Below are 15633 nucleotides of genomic sequence, written 5' to 3'. Positions count from 1 at the left end.
ACAGCAGAGCAAGAGAGAGAGAGAACACAATCGGGGGAGGGGCAGAGAGAAGAGGGAGGGAAGAAGCAGGCTCTTCGCTGAGCCGGGAGCCCGACGCAGGACTTGATCCCAGGACCCTGGGATCCTGACCTGAGCCGAAGGCAGATGCTTAACAGACTGAGCCACCCAGGTGCCCTGATGCGCATGTTTTTGTTTTTGTTTTTGTTTTAATGGAAAGAAAACCCTTAGCTTTTGTTTATTTAAAGCAGTCAGGAATGCAGAAAATACTCAGTAGTACAGGTATAAGGGTAATAAATTAGAATTAAGAAAATTTTCCATAATTTAATCTACTGAACTTTCCACATTGAACCAGTGGAATACCAAAAATCCCTTTCACCAGAGCGAGGTTCAGTGATCACTAGTATTCATGCTCTTTCCTTAGAAAATATACATTTATGTTCTAGCAGTACACATCATAATAACCAGATGGAAGCCTGGCCCTGACAGCAGATCCTGGGGTTCAAATCCCAGACCCACTTCTTACTGGCCATATGAACTAGGGAAGTTACCTAACATCTCTGCTCCTCAGAGTTCTCACCAGTGACGTGATTGTGACAATACACCACCTCCTACTGCTGTTGATAGAATTACCTTGAATTAAGTTTACAAAGCCCTTATCAAAGCACCTGGCACTGAAGAAATGTAAGCTAGTGGTTATGATTGCAGAGTTTTGATGAAAGGTTACATTAAAAAAAAAATTTCCCCCAATTTGTGAGGATTTTTTTTTCGGAGATCATGATGGCTTAGCTGCCAGTCTTGAAGAACCAGGTCTCCATCTGCATTTGCCGTATCGCCCTTTTGATTATTTTGTTAGGTACCAAGGAATCCATCAGTGATAAGCTGCTTTCATTTCCCAATGATGACATTTTGCCAGGTTTTTGAGAAATTTCCTCAAATATGAGTTGTAACTTAATTTTAAGAAAAACTTGAAACTCTTGGCATCTACATTCCCTTATACTTGGCAAAATAGAACTTCCTATTCTTAAGACAAAATGCTCAAGGAGTTCTTTCCAGTTTTTACAAAACAACATGTGTGTGTGTGTAAGGAACTGTTGGTAATCCAAAATTATATAATTAAATTTTCCTTAAAATACATGTTTCTTTTAGCTCCTTTGTTTTTGATTAGAGGAGAAACATTTCCTAAACATTGAGTTAGTTATCTGAATTCTTAAGGGTCAGATGCGCCAAGGAAAAAAATTAAAACATTTAACCAAAATTGGTTCTTTTTGAAAGTGGATTATGCTGTGTCTTAAGGATTTACCTACAGAGGATAAGAGAGTATATTCATGTGATGGGTTCGTTCATTCCTTGAGAGTCCACAAGCAGCTGGCCTTAAAATCATTGTCCACAAAGACACAGAAAAGATGACCATGTGAAAATGGAGGTATTGAAATCACTAAAACATTTATATATTTTTATATACACACATATAAACACACACACACACACACACACACACACACACACATCGAGGATCTAGAATACATATCCAGCTCTTTTAACTTCACTGTCATGATCAAAATCCAAGTCCTTTATATCTTCCCTTGCCCTCCTACTCTCTACCTCTTTTTCTTCTCTCTTCTGACATTTACAGATGCACCTGCCTTTACAGCCTCACATCTTACACTATTGTTTAATAAATACCAGCTTTATAGGCCGATCTCTCCTCACGTTCTGGAGCAAGCATCTCAATCTCACAGAAAATGCTCCTACTGTATTCCAGTCATGTGGCTTGAATGAGAACCATCCTACTCGAATGGATTGTGCCCTCCTCAGTAGGTTAAGTCAGGTTGTAGTTGTGTTTTCTACACTTTGCAATCAAAATCAAAAGTCTATTACGTAGCCTAAATTCTGATTAGAATGAAAACATCCACTTTAAAGTTCAGCTCAATGCTGTCTCCTCCAGAAGGCGTTCCTGAGTTTCCCACCTCTAGATAACTAGTCTGCTCAGGTGTAATAGTCTATTTGCATTTCTCCTGTGGCACTCTCCAATTTCTTTCTAAGTTCTATAATAATATTACGATGTGTGCATAGCTTCCTCCCCTACTAAGCTCTTTGGAGAGTCTACAATACATACCTGATAAATGTTTTTTTGAATGAATGAATGGATGGATGGATGGATGGATGGATGGATGGGTGAGAAAAACAATCTTTGCAAAGAATTCTCAAAGCCTTCTTGCTTTCCGTCCAGATGTTTGGCATCACAGAGACACTTCTGAAAAGGAAATAAATTGGTAATAAACGATGTTTTCTCTGAGCTTCCGCTCCCATCATTATACACCAGTCATATCACCACAATGTTCTAGCTGCATATTTGTGCTTCCTCAACGTTCACAGCCAAACACCTGCAGTTAACCAACCACGCATACCAGAGTATTTTTAACATGATTTAAATCGATCTGGGAAGTTAACAACCTCTCAATGTCCAGCTGAAAACCAAACTAAGTGTCAAGATTGTCAGAGACTTCATTAAAAACACGTGAAAGCCAGAGATTTCTCTTCTCTCATTGAGCAACGCATGGGCCTGAGTACACCAACTGTGTCTCTCCTGCTGGAATCACAACATAGACATCTCTATTGGGAATACACTGAGAGGGTCAGGGAGTCCTAGAAGTTTCTATTTTCAAATGCTGTACATTAAAGTGTTTGACCTATTACTGCATCAGCCAACTAGACTGAAAGAAAATGCGACTGATCCTTAGCTTTTATAGTTTCTCTCACAGACCCTCCTTCCATTTCAATCAATGGACTTCAAGTGCGAAATGCTACTAAAATTCTTTTTCCCTTTAGAGCAGCAGTAATACCAGCTCAGCCACTACCTATCACTTTTAAACTAGGCTCTATGGCTTTCGAGATCCAGGTCAAATTGTTCTGTGCTCAAGGCACCAAAAATATTTCCTCTAATAACTTTATGTTAGGACACTCTAAGCCAGCTTTATACTCTTCAAGACTACCTCTGTAAAATCAATAATACATGGCCAAATTTTTATCCTATATAACTAACACTATTTTATAAGGTTTACAGTTGGGTTTTTGTTTGGGTTTTGTTTTGAGGGGTTGTTTTGGTTGTGTTTTGTTCTTTGGCAAGAAGACAAGATGGTATTTCATTTCAGATTTTGGATATCTTGGGAAAACAACAGTAAGAGATTCATCATTTAAATGCACATTGTGAATCAATGAATACATTTTAAATTTAGCAGGGTTATTAATGACCACATAGTAAGAGGGAAAAAAGTCTTTTGATCTGGAGAAAAATATATATACATTTCTCTACTAAGCAAAACTCAAAAGCATATAACGTATTACTGAATAGGAGGTTTGCATATAAGCCTAACCAATATCAAAATCTAACTTCAAAAATATTAAATACATACTTGTATGCATAACAAGTCACTAGGTTTTAAGCAGCATCATGTGGTTGACTTTTGTTTTTTTCACAGGCTAGTTGCGTGTTTGGGAGGGGGGCATGTACAAATAACCATCGTTGTGAATCCTCAAGGAGTTCCTTTAGACATATTTCCTTGGGCTGCCCTTAAAACCAGAAGGTAAATATGAGAAAACATTCTCCATTACTTAATCTAGATTGTTTTTTCCTTGACTTGTTTCTAAGACTATACATACTCAAGATTGTTGCTTATGACCCCTGAAATTTCCTATCCCCTAATCTATGGCCTATCAGCCTGATAATGAGATTAAAATTTTCATCATCATTATTATACTTTTGGATTGTGTTTTTTTTTTTTTTCACAACATCGGTAAATCTGCAAACTGGGGACAATTGGGGGGTACCAGAAACTCAGAATTTATTTGTAGATCTTTAAGCTCCCAGCATGGTAAGTTGCTAATATTCCACTCAAAAAAAAATTGCATCACACCTTGCTCTTCACTCTATTTCTGGGCTTTTCTGTAATACACAAGTTTTCATTTTTCTCTAAATCTGATATTGGATGCAGGAAAAAGATCTTCACCATGTAGGTAAGGGATCCAGGCTACCTCAAACCCTTCTAACCAAACAACAAGTAATATTGCCTAGGAATATTTTTAGTCTCTCCCTGGGAGCCCACACAGCACAGTCCAGGCTGAGTTTCCTGGGGACTTGGCTTTCTCCAGGTGCTTTTGATAATCCTCACACGAAGCATTATGCTTCACCAGACAGATACCAGCCAGGCACGTGAAAGCCACCATCCTCTGAAACCTGGCAAAAATAAGCCACAAGTTAGTAGTCAGGCTATTGCTGTAATTCAGAGTCATAGCACTTAATGGGTATTTATCCAAAGACTGTATGATAGTGAAGACACCGAACATGACCTCAAGGAGTTTCACACAGTGAGATAAGTCTTAATCTCGTAGAAACCTAGATGCTGTGTCTTTCATTAGTTTTTGCCTGTAGAGGAAAGGAGCTAGGGAACAGATATTTGGTTATAATTAATTTTGGTTTCGAGAGATGGGACCCAGGTCTTCCTTGCCTTGAAAGATAATATAAGACCAGCCAAAAAAAGGATGTAATGATTACTATTTATTACTACTATTACTTCACAATCAAAGCCCCAATATTCTTTCCACCTGTGGGATTTTGCAAGCTCAGAGAACTAACATGTACTGGGCAGCTAATTCATGTCAAGCACTATGCTAGGATTGGGCATATATCTATGTGCTCAGAGGAGAAATACACTATACATTACTGTACTATCCATTCCAAATGCTGATAGGGAAATTAATTCCTTTAGAGTCCCATGAAATAAACTCTAGCTTGTCTGAAGCAAATCCCTAGAACATTGAACACGACTATCTTCAAACCTAAATGTGAGTAGAGGAATTCTGAATTGTCAACTGCTTAGAACTCAATGATCAGTGCTAGGCAGAGAGCCATGTTGGGGGTGAGGCAAAAGAAAAAAAAAAACTATATGTGGGGAAAAGAAAAAAGTAAAAATATGTGTGCATCTGTATTTATCAAAATATCCCCTTATAGTTTAAACCATGTGGAAAAAGTTCTACAATCAAAATATTGTTCACACACCATTGTCCATCCTCATCCACACACCTGGCAGGTGCTATGAGGGCCACACTGGCTGGGAACGATGGGCTGATTGGAAACAACTATTCCAGTCATACAATAATACAAGATAGTAAAACACAAACAATAGCTCATCTTTATTTAAAATTTTAATGTTGTACATCATGGATTTTTTGTTTTTAATTTATTTTTAAAATATTATTTTAATTATTGAGTCTCTTCGTGCCCCCCTAAATTTTGCTCCAAGGCAAATGACACTAATCCCAGCCCAGTCTGTCTATTATTGTAATTAATCTAAGACTGATTTAAGTTTCAAAGTTTCTTGCCTATCCAGCCTGTAAATGAACTCAGAAAATTCATTTCATGCACTCATTTCCCACAGCTGATCAAAAATAAAGTCCTAGAATCATAATTTGGGTCTGATTGGTCAGACACTATTAAAGTGTTCTAACACTTGACAATAAAGAATTCCAAAACTTAAAAAAGCGGCAGTCTGTGTTCCCTTGAGTTTCTAAATTTCCTTTTTTATTCCGAAATACCATTGCATTTATATACTACATCTTGCCATTCTTCATTAAAAGGCAAATCACTGCTTTTATTCTGCCCCAGGTGTATTGTGCGTTGTACACAGTTGACTTCGTTCTTCATTGCAGTAATTAATTTTGATCTTCTACATTTAGCTTTCCCCATTTTTCCTGTTTCTTTCAGGAAGAAGAGATCCCCTTTCCACCTTAACACATTTAGTGAATCACTTTTAATTTTGAACCTCTGAGAAAACATTTCAGGAATGTCTTTATAACTTTTATTTCCTGATGAGCTCATCACTGTTGTGAGAGTCAGACCTTATCTGAACCCCAACTCCAACACAGACAAGCTAAGTGACCCTTGTTTAGGCAAATTACATTGCCCTCTGACCTCCTTTCTCATCAGCTTCCTGTGGGTAGTGGCGCTCACCTCAAAGCAGAATTGTAGGGAGTAAAGCAATAACATATCTAAAGTGCCTACTACCTATTACAAGCAATTTCAAATAGTTCAGCTCAACAGATGCTGCCTTCCATCCTTTCCTTGGGAAGAGGATAGTCAGGCAGGACTTACAGGGCAAATGACTTGCCTGAGATGAAATGCAATGTATCTCATGCAAAGTCCATGGAAAACAAGTTGGACTGTAAGCATAGGATACTAACCTCCGTCCTCCATCTAAGGTAGTTGATTTTTTTGCTTTTGTTAGTTTTGGTAGAAAATCAATCAAAAGCTGGCTCTGGCCTCTATTTTTACAGATCTTTCCTAGAGGGATGTAGCAGAATGATTTTCTTTCCACTTCTTTGGTGATTTTCCAGTTCCCTAAAGGTCATATTTGCTGAAATATGCAGTACTTTTAAAAAAAATCTTTTCCCCCAGGAAAGAAATCTTAATTTCTTAAACACTGAGTGTTTTGTCAAATTCCCATCACAAGTTTTCATGACCTGTGATAAGGAAAGACTTTTAGAGAAGACCACAGAGACCCCAGGACACTGCTGCTTACAGATAGATACTACTGTTTCTGGAAGGCATTGAATAAAAACTGCCAAATTGTTAACTTCAAACATTGCCTTGGTTTCTACATCAAATAACAAAGATTTCTGAAAAAGTTTTATTTTTTATTCTAACTTCTAGACAGACTTTTTTGCTTTCTTCGACAAAAGCTAACTTTCTTTTCCTTTACTTATTCCCAGTGGGGAAAAATCCTCATTCTGTTCCTAAAACCCATCAGTTCCCTGCCTCGGGGCAAAGCACCATTTGACGTGAAAGGAAGCTCAAATGTGGCCCAAAGTGTGGGGACAAGACACGGGGATGAGACTGTAAACTAGACCGTGAAATTAAATATTCATAAACTCAGATTTACTTCCCATGATATTCAAGTAAGGGAATGAAAATACATAAACATTAAAGAAAAAACTCTTGTTACTCTTGCTAACTTTCTCATTAATTTATTTGGAAGGATAGTTAGCAGAGATGAGAGGGAAGACTGTAGAAACTTGAACTAGATTTACAAGTCCAATCCTGTTTTTCTCTAAAGGATTTAGTCCACCATTTCCCACGTTTTGTTTTCATGAATTTTTCAACCCATCACCAGGTTTAACCACTGTGTGTATCGTATTTTCGCCAAGCCAAAACATTATTGTCACACTCAAAAATCAGCTTTTCTGAATTAAAGCAAAATTGACTCAATCAGTGAAACATAGTAAGTTACATCAATTCTTATAAAAGCCTTTTAATCACAGGTAATCATGATGAAATCCCTGTTCTAGTACTTAAGTCTCAAAGTGATAATAATTGTTTAGTTATCAAATATTTGTGCCCATATTGTTTATATTTTATTTAAGCTTTAAGGAAAAATTAAAGGGAAATATGATGATTTCCCCTTTCAATATCTTAAAATGAAAAATTTCTAACTACCCAAAATGATAATAATGGATACTTCTAGATCATTATGGATGATTTTCCCTTTCTTTCTTTCTTTCTTTCTTTCTTTCTTTCTTTCTTTCTTTCTACTCATTTTCCTCTGTATTTTCTACAATAAACATGTTCTGTTTTAGTAATAAGTAAAAAATATTTTGGTTAAATAAGGTATAAGCTAATTTTCTCCAAGGACAAAGTTCCCCATTGTTTTGTGGAGATGATATATTTTGAAAGAGATTCTGAATGGAAGTAGTGTTGTCACTTGGCAGAGAAGAAGAAAGAAGCAATGTTCAGAGGGTAATGACAGATAAAGATTATTTCACAGAAAGTATCATCTGGTGGCCAACTTTGAAGCACATTTGAAAGTGCTTAGAACTTATGCAAATTTGTATTCAGCTGTAATTTTCCTAGTGAGACTTGTGCAAAAGCAAATTTGTATTTTACAATGATGACTCCTACAGCAATGTCTGCACAAGCTAGACACTTTGCTAATATATTCTCTTTGATTGATTTGATTGATTACCGCTCAGTTCGTTGGCATTCAAACATTCAAACCCACTGAAAGAAATATATTCTTTATGACAACTCAGTACCCACATACACACATACACATTCCCATTATTACCCAGATCTAATTCGATGCCTATATCAATACTCATCCCCATATCTACTTGAAATTGTTCCATTGCAAAACCGATCCTTGCAACACTCCTGTTTTTTTTTTTTTATTCTATTCCATTCCATTCCATTTAAAAATAAATACTGGTCATGTCCTACTAAATTAATTCTATGATGTACTTGTGGATACAGGCCCACAGCTAAAAAAAAAAAAAAAAAACAAAAACAACCTAGTTTAGTACATTCTTAGGTGACAAAGTCCCACAGTCTGAAACTACAAGTATGGCAAATATATTACTGCAGCAGTCCTGGCTTGATTTTAAATGCCTCAGCTCATGAAGATATTAAAGACAAAATTATGTTCTAGAAACAGAACCATCAGAAGTTATTTAAGGACATTTTAATAGAGTCAAGAAAGAGAGAGCTAAGATAACTCTAGTATTATGTACCGAAAGGATCTGACGCCAGTCACTCTTCAGATAGTGTTGGAAATACTAGAGATGAATAATGATTTGAGGGTATGATATGGCCTTTGACTTTTTACTTCAGACAGAAAATTTTCAGTAATTTTTCATTCATTATAAAACGATCAAACTACTCGATTTGTCTTTTTTCCTGTTTTACTTTTTATGACTTTTATGTCTCCCCCCTCATTAATTTATAACTGTTACACAGGAATTATTCTGATTTCTACTTCTTTCTTCAGTGAATTTTACAATGAGCATGATATTCTGCAGGGACATGTGCCAGACATGTTGGAAAACAAACTGGTTTCCTGAAATAATACTTCTTAAAAAGTTGCATGTGTGCAATTCTCTCCTCCTTATTCCTCAGCTCTCAGTAGCAATTGAAAGGCATATTCTCTACTTGAAAGAGGGAATAGTCTGTCCTAAAATAGAACTGAGTTCAAATCCCAGATCCTAATAATTAATAGTCTCATAATCTTGGAGAAGTTCATAGCTTCTTATTCAGTCAGAATGTTTTGAGTGGCAAGTGACACAATCCGAAATCAACCTGGTTTGAGTGAAAAGGAAAATTGTTGGCTTTCAGGGCTGACTACCTTGTAAATATTGATTCTGGAAATATCTAGCTCTCTTTGTCAGTCCTCCTTTCCTCTCTGTTGGCTTTATTCTCAGTCTCAGGATATCTCTCCTCAAGGTGGGAGAGAAAGATTCCTAACAGCTCCAAATTCACATTTGATAGCTTAACAACTCCAAGGGGAAAAGAACTGCATTCCCATGTGTTCCAGAAAAATGTCCTGAGGCTAATGCTGATTGGTTGTAATTTACCTGAGTTGGGTCATATGCCCATCTCTGAACCAATTGCTGCAGCAAAAGGGATGCCCTGCCCTCATTTGCTAAGCCCGGAACAGGAATGCCATAGAGCCAGGGAAGGAGCCAACCATCTGAACCACGTGGATGGAGAATACAAGTTCTCCAATGGAAAATGAGGACATACTTTTAAGGTGAAGAGGCAAAAAAATCACACGTCCACTTTATCTTTTAAAGCCTAGTTCCCTTATATCTTAGATATAGATGATATTGCACCTTATGCAATATAATCCATATCTAGGGTAAGATTAGAAATAGCAAGCAGATAAAGACCATGGCAAAAGAGTAGGTACTCAATGAGAGAGCAGATGACGAATGATAAAGTCAATGAGATAAGACAGTAACAAGAGGTGAACCTGCATAAAAGGATAATATAAGTTTTCCTTTTACTATTTCTATTACACTTTTTAAAATTCAAAATTACTAGGGCACCTGGGTGGCTCAGTCGGTTAAGCATCTCCCTTCAGCTTGGATCATGGTCTCAGGGTCCTGGGATACAGCCCTCCCTGTTCAGTGGGGAGCCTGCTTTTCCCTGTCCCTCTGCTAACCCCCCTACTTGAGATCTCTTGCTCCCTGTCATCAAATGAGTAAATAAAAAATATTTAAAAAATTTTTTAAAATAAAATTTGAAATTATTTCAATTTGGTAAGTTTTTTATTTTTATTTTATTTATTTCTTAATATAATAAATTTTTTAGAGAGTATTTTCTCAAAAGTTACTATTAATATTTCTCCCAGGCCTAGCTCATCAATATACATGGTTATGAAAAGTTTATAAGAGGTTTTGCTTTTGGTCCTCCTAGGTGTGTTAGAATCTTACACTATCAACAAAAGCAAATTAATACAGATGTTGGATGCTAGTATATTTAAACAAACAATTATTTTAAATTCACTGAAGCCAGATGAATCTAGAGATACTGTCCTAGTCATGATTTGTTATCAATCATCATAAATATTATAAAATACTACTCTGGGGGAAATTCTGTTGCTTGCCAGAGATACCTAGAGATTTGGAGAAATGATTTCACTCCAAAAATGAAGCTTTTGGTTTTAGGTTTAGAAACCCAATCAGCCACACAAGTGATAGGACATTAAGTGAGCAACAAGGATTTGGAGGTGCATCCAAGAATAAAAGAGCAGGGGTTTCCCATTCTTTCTCAAGACAAAAAGGCAAGGAATAGCAAATGTTTAGGAACCACCAGGACTTGCCTAAGGATTTTAAAAAACCATTCTATTTAAATTTACAAAGGAAGAAAAATTTCTATGGGTCATAAAAAAATGAATGTAATACTATATGGAATCTTGATTTGCCTAGGGAGTCAAATTCATGATGTGTCACATAATCAGATGTGGTTTGTACTACATGATGTGAACCACTCTGGAATCCCTCTTCTTGCTGAGAAATAAGTGACTAAATCCTCAGAATGTGGAAGCAGCCAACTATACAAATCTTGAGATCATCTGATTCACAGCTTCAGTGGAGAAGTCCATTTTCTCATAGTTGAAAGCCAAATCACAACTATGGGTCTTGGAATTACAGTGAGATTTGAGCAACCTGAGAAAAAAAAGTGGGATTCAGGACGTAATGTCTGTATTCCTAAGACTTACTCTCCTAAAATATGTGTCCATTCACTTTTTGTATTACTGAGCTCACTCAGGGGGAAAATGGGTAATGTGGAAATGGGCATGAAGAACAGGAAAACAAAACAAAACAAAAAACTAACAGGAAAACAAAAGGTATAGAGGGTAAGCACCAGAGTTAAACTTGACCGACTCTCAATTATTTTTTCCCCTGAGCCAATCTGACTAAGGTTCATGAAGGAAGGTAAGGACTTGTCTGTCTGTGGAAGTATATAGACCAGAAGAGATCATTTTACTTATATTGGCCTATTGCCTATTTGGTAAGTGAGAAAAATTAGGCTTAAAGATGTTGAATGATGTAGCCATCATACTGCCCAAAAGAATGAGGACCCCGAGGTGAGGGAACACACTTTTCTGAATTAAAGGAAAAAAAATTACTTAGAAAAACTACACAATTCAGCACAGATGCACAGATAAAAAGCAAATGAATCCTTAGAAGACCACAAAGCCAAAAGCATGACTTGTTTAAGGATCCTGTGGCTTACTCATCCGCAGTCCGCCTAATTTACTACTACACATCAGCAACGCGTTTGTGGACATGCATTTCCGGATTCCTCCTGAGCCGACACCAGGGCAAATGAGAGGAATCGGGGAGCAGAAGAGAGTTAATCCTTCTGGAAATAACCTAAAGTAAGAATTCCCCTTTTAAAAAAGTTCCAGAACCTAGACATGAAAGGCCTTTTTGTGTCTTGTCATGCATAATGTATGTTTGTTGGGTTTGGTTGTCTGCATTTGTTTCTCTCGATTGGGTGACGCATTCTCATCCCCTCTGAGTGTGTTCCCACTTCATTGATGTGTGGGCTGAGATCATGTATCCAAATGGCTATAGTCAAGTGGTAGGCCCATGACGCAGGCTAAACCAGTTGGGTTCTCCTTTGAAGGACTTTAAATCATGAGTCAAAATGCAAAGACCTAAAGTCTATAGAGGTGTTTACTTTTAGGATGGAAAAGACTGCCCTCCCTTTCCTACCACCTGGACTCCTCATTCCTGTCTTTCCCTGAATCTCCACCTTTGCTTTAGTTCAGCAGAGCTATGCAATATCACTTTAATTCATGTATTTTCTGTTTAAATCTTAGCCCTCAGGTTACAGCTTAGTACTTGGTCTTGAGGTAGGTGTAGGGAAGGAATAATATGATTGAATAAGTCATCTTTTTTACCTCCCACAGTGCCTTACGCAGAGTAGGTGCTCAATAAATATTTGAATTAAAAACATGAAATCCTATAAAAATGTGTTTCAGTGAGACTCAAACTGATATAATTTCACTAACCCCTTTTTACAACCTTCTAAGATTTGTCGTATTGTACTGAACAAGCCAACACAGACAGGAAAAAAATGAGATCCTGCCAGAGTTGGGAGTGTTCACCTCCCCTGCACGTTTGCCATCGAGTAGTTTTGCCATCCTCTGAGAGCAACAGTTGAGTCCTTTCTCATCCAGGTCTAGGGAATAATAAACAGCTCTGCCTTTCTTTGAGTGCCAGAGCCAGTAACAGAAAAAGCTAGAGAAAATTCTCAGGAGGAAATGCTAATTTGACCCCTCTCCACTAAATGTTGACACTTGACAACTCTGTTTTTTCAGAGTCTGACACCAAGGTGTTATCTGGGTAAAGGAGGTCTTTTTAAGTTATAAACAGGGCTTGGAGTTCTTTGTCGAAAGCCAACATGGGCTCTGGGACTGGAAATGTTTACTGGGTCTATGAAGATTTGGAGAACTGTGACAATGCATTTTGTGCCCATAACCTTCTTAGTCTTTGCTTCTGGGCCTAAAATAACATTTTTTTTTCCTTTTTTTACTACCAAAAGTAAGCACTGGAAAAAACTGTGTGTTTATGGGGACTATATCAAGAAAGTCTTAAGGGTACAATATTGCCAACGGTCTGCCACTTTAGTATAGTGGAAATAGATTAAAATAATGTCCCAGACGCAAGCAACAGCTCTCTGTCAGAGTCCTTCCTATCCCACTCAGACTCCCGCATGTTATAAGCATCTATAAATAGAATACCAAGGTGCCCAAAAGAAGCTTTTGGGACACACCTGAGTGTGAGCAAAGTCAGCCCCAGGATTTTGTCATTTGGGACAGTTGACATGATAAGGCATGTCAATTCTAGAACCAAATGGATGAACGAGGGTCAGAAAACACAAATTTGAGTAGCTTTCTGGAAAAATCACTTATCTCTGAGTTTTGGTTTCCTCATCTCTACAAAGATAATAATTTTTATAGGGTTCCTGTGAAGATTAAATGGAATAGTGCACATGAAAGCATTTTGTCGAGCATCACAGCAGATGATGATGATGACGGTCATGAACAAAGAGCAGTAAAGAAAAAGATGTTCACAAATAGGGCAAAGGATTCGAACCACACCAAAGTCTCTACAGAACTCAACTATCTTTGCTGAATATCTTTGTGGTTTTTTTTCCTGCCAAAACTGGAGGTTTTCTGCTACAGCTCTGTTTTTCTTTAAACAACAGCTCTTCTCATGACTCCTAGGTGAGGGCTCAAGCTTCAGCACAGAAAATGAGAGTGGTGGACGAGAGAACTTTGTGAGAGTGCTGTGGTTTCACATCACAGTTGAGTGGCCCCAGGAAACCAGTCCTCTGAACATGACAGTCTCTACTCCTGGAAGGAAGGGGAGAAACCAAGATAAGGCTCTGGGCACTGGGTAAAATTACAGCCAGCAATGGTTCTGCAGCTTCTTAACCATCTTCTGATTCTACCCACTTGGATCTGTTCCAGAATATTCAGGCGCTGTCTTAGAGCCTCATCTTGGCGAATGGTGATGACAAGGCCAATGACTTTAAGATTGGGAAGCTGTTGTAGGGGCAGCCCAACTAAGTTTCACCTCCTTTCTAGATCCAGCTGCAGAAATCTACCCCTGTCACTCTCCAAGGAAATATCCTGGGGTCTTGGAAGCTGTACAACTTCCACCTGTCCTGGATGCTGCCAGGGACCACTCTTGGAGCTTTTACTTTAGCTTCTGATGGCCTCTTCATATTTTCCTTCCTTGTCCTTCAAGGCTTCTCTTTCTTTGTCCCCTTACATCTATCTGCTTCTAGGTCTATAAAAACTCACATAATGTAGTGTGCTGATTTTTATCAGACACAGTAGCCTCATTAAACAAAAAAGAAAGAAAGAAAAAGAAAGGAGGAATCAGAAAAAGACTCATATATATGTATTAAAGAACTCATAATTTTTTCATTTGCTCTGCTTAACTACTAAAATTTAAACCTTTAAAGATTTCATCAACCAGTCTGTTGGTATGTCAAAACTCATAATACAAACGTTCACAGAGTACAAAGCCTTCTACTAAGTGAGGCACATTATTAAAAACAGACAGTCCCCTTGTTCAGACATTTTAGAATCCCCAAAGCATTTACAAAAATTAAAATTCCCACTGGATTTCCATTTGCAGGGAGTATTTTATAAAACTACTATGTTGTCCATGTCCACTTAAAAAATATATTTTTTCATTAAGATTATGAATTAACAGGCTCAGTGCAGAAAAAAATATTGATTTAGATATAGATAAATGTAGAGATCACCCAAAGTCTTACCTCCAAAAGCTCAAGTAAATTTGCTCTGTTTTTCAGAGTTGTGCCTGTACTATGTATACAATTTTCTAGTCTGTTTTCTTCACTAATGTTAGGATCATTTCCATTCAACAGAAAACATTTATATGGAGAGTTTTGATGAATATCTATTAAATAAAAAGTAACTGATGTTATATTAGTAGATAAAATAATAAACATTCATTGAAATTCAAGAAAAATTTTCTAATTAATTACATATTTAAATATATATGTCAGCAAATTCAATATATTTTAATGTATATATTTAATGCATTTAATATATATTTAAATACATTTATATATGTATATCTTTAATAAATATTTTACATATTAAGTATATATGTTCAATATGTATTTTAATATAATTTTTACTAGTACATCAATTTATATTCATATATAAGGGAAAGATACATCTAGAGGTGGCTTTATGCTCTTTGAAATAATTGAAGTAGTGAATATTTCTGTGCTATGTTTGTCTGCATCTTAAATTATTTCCTTAGGATACATCTCCCAAGTGGAAATATTAGATCAAATCATTAGAACTTTCTTCGTGCGTTATAATTATCTGGGGATCTTGATACAGGGGACTATAGCAAATCCTAAGCCAATTTCACATCAATCTTCATTGAAGCCATGAAAGAATGTGAATCCTTTTTAATAATAGATAATGTATTTAGCATTTTACCTGAGCTCTTCTAAATCCATTATATGCTGGATCTCGTTTAATCCTACCAGCAACCCTGACAGGTAGGCACTATCTAAAATCCAATTTAACAGAAAAGGAGAGTGAGGCCCAGAGAGTTTAAATAAGTGGCTCAAGGTCACAGGTAGGGGTGGTCAAGGTTAGCATTCGAACCTACGCAACCTGACTCCAGGACTTTCATGCTTCACTACTACCTGCTCATTAAAAAGATAGAAATTCGTCAGCTCTCAGGCAGAAAAGTAGCAAAGCTTCCCCTGATAGAATGTTAACTTACTGTTCATTA

Source organism: Canis lupus, chromosome 22 (genome assembly GCF_048164855.1).
Source record: "Canis lupus baileyi chromosome 22, mCanLup2.hap1, whole genome shotgun sequence".
NCBI classification, from domain to species: domain Eukaryota; kingdom Metazoa; phylum Chordata; class Mammalia; order Carnivora; family Canidae; genus Canis; species Canis lupus.
Note: the sequence above shows the minus strand (reverse complement) of the source record.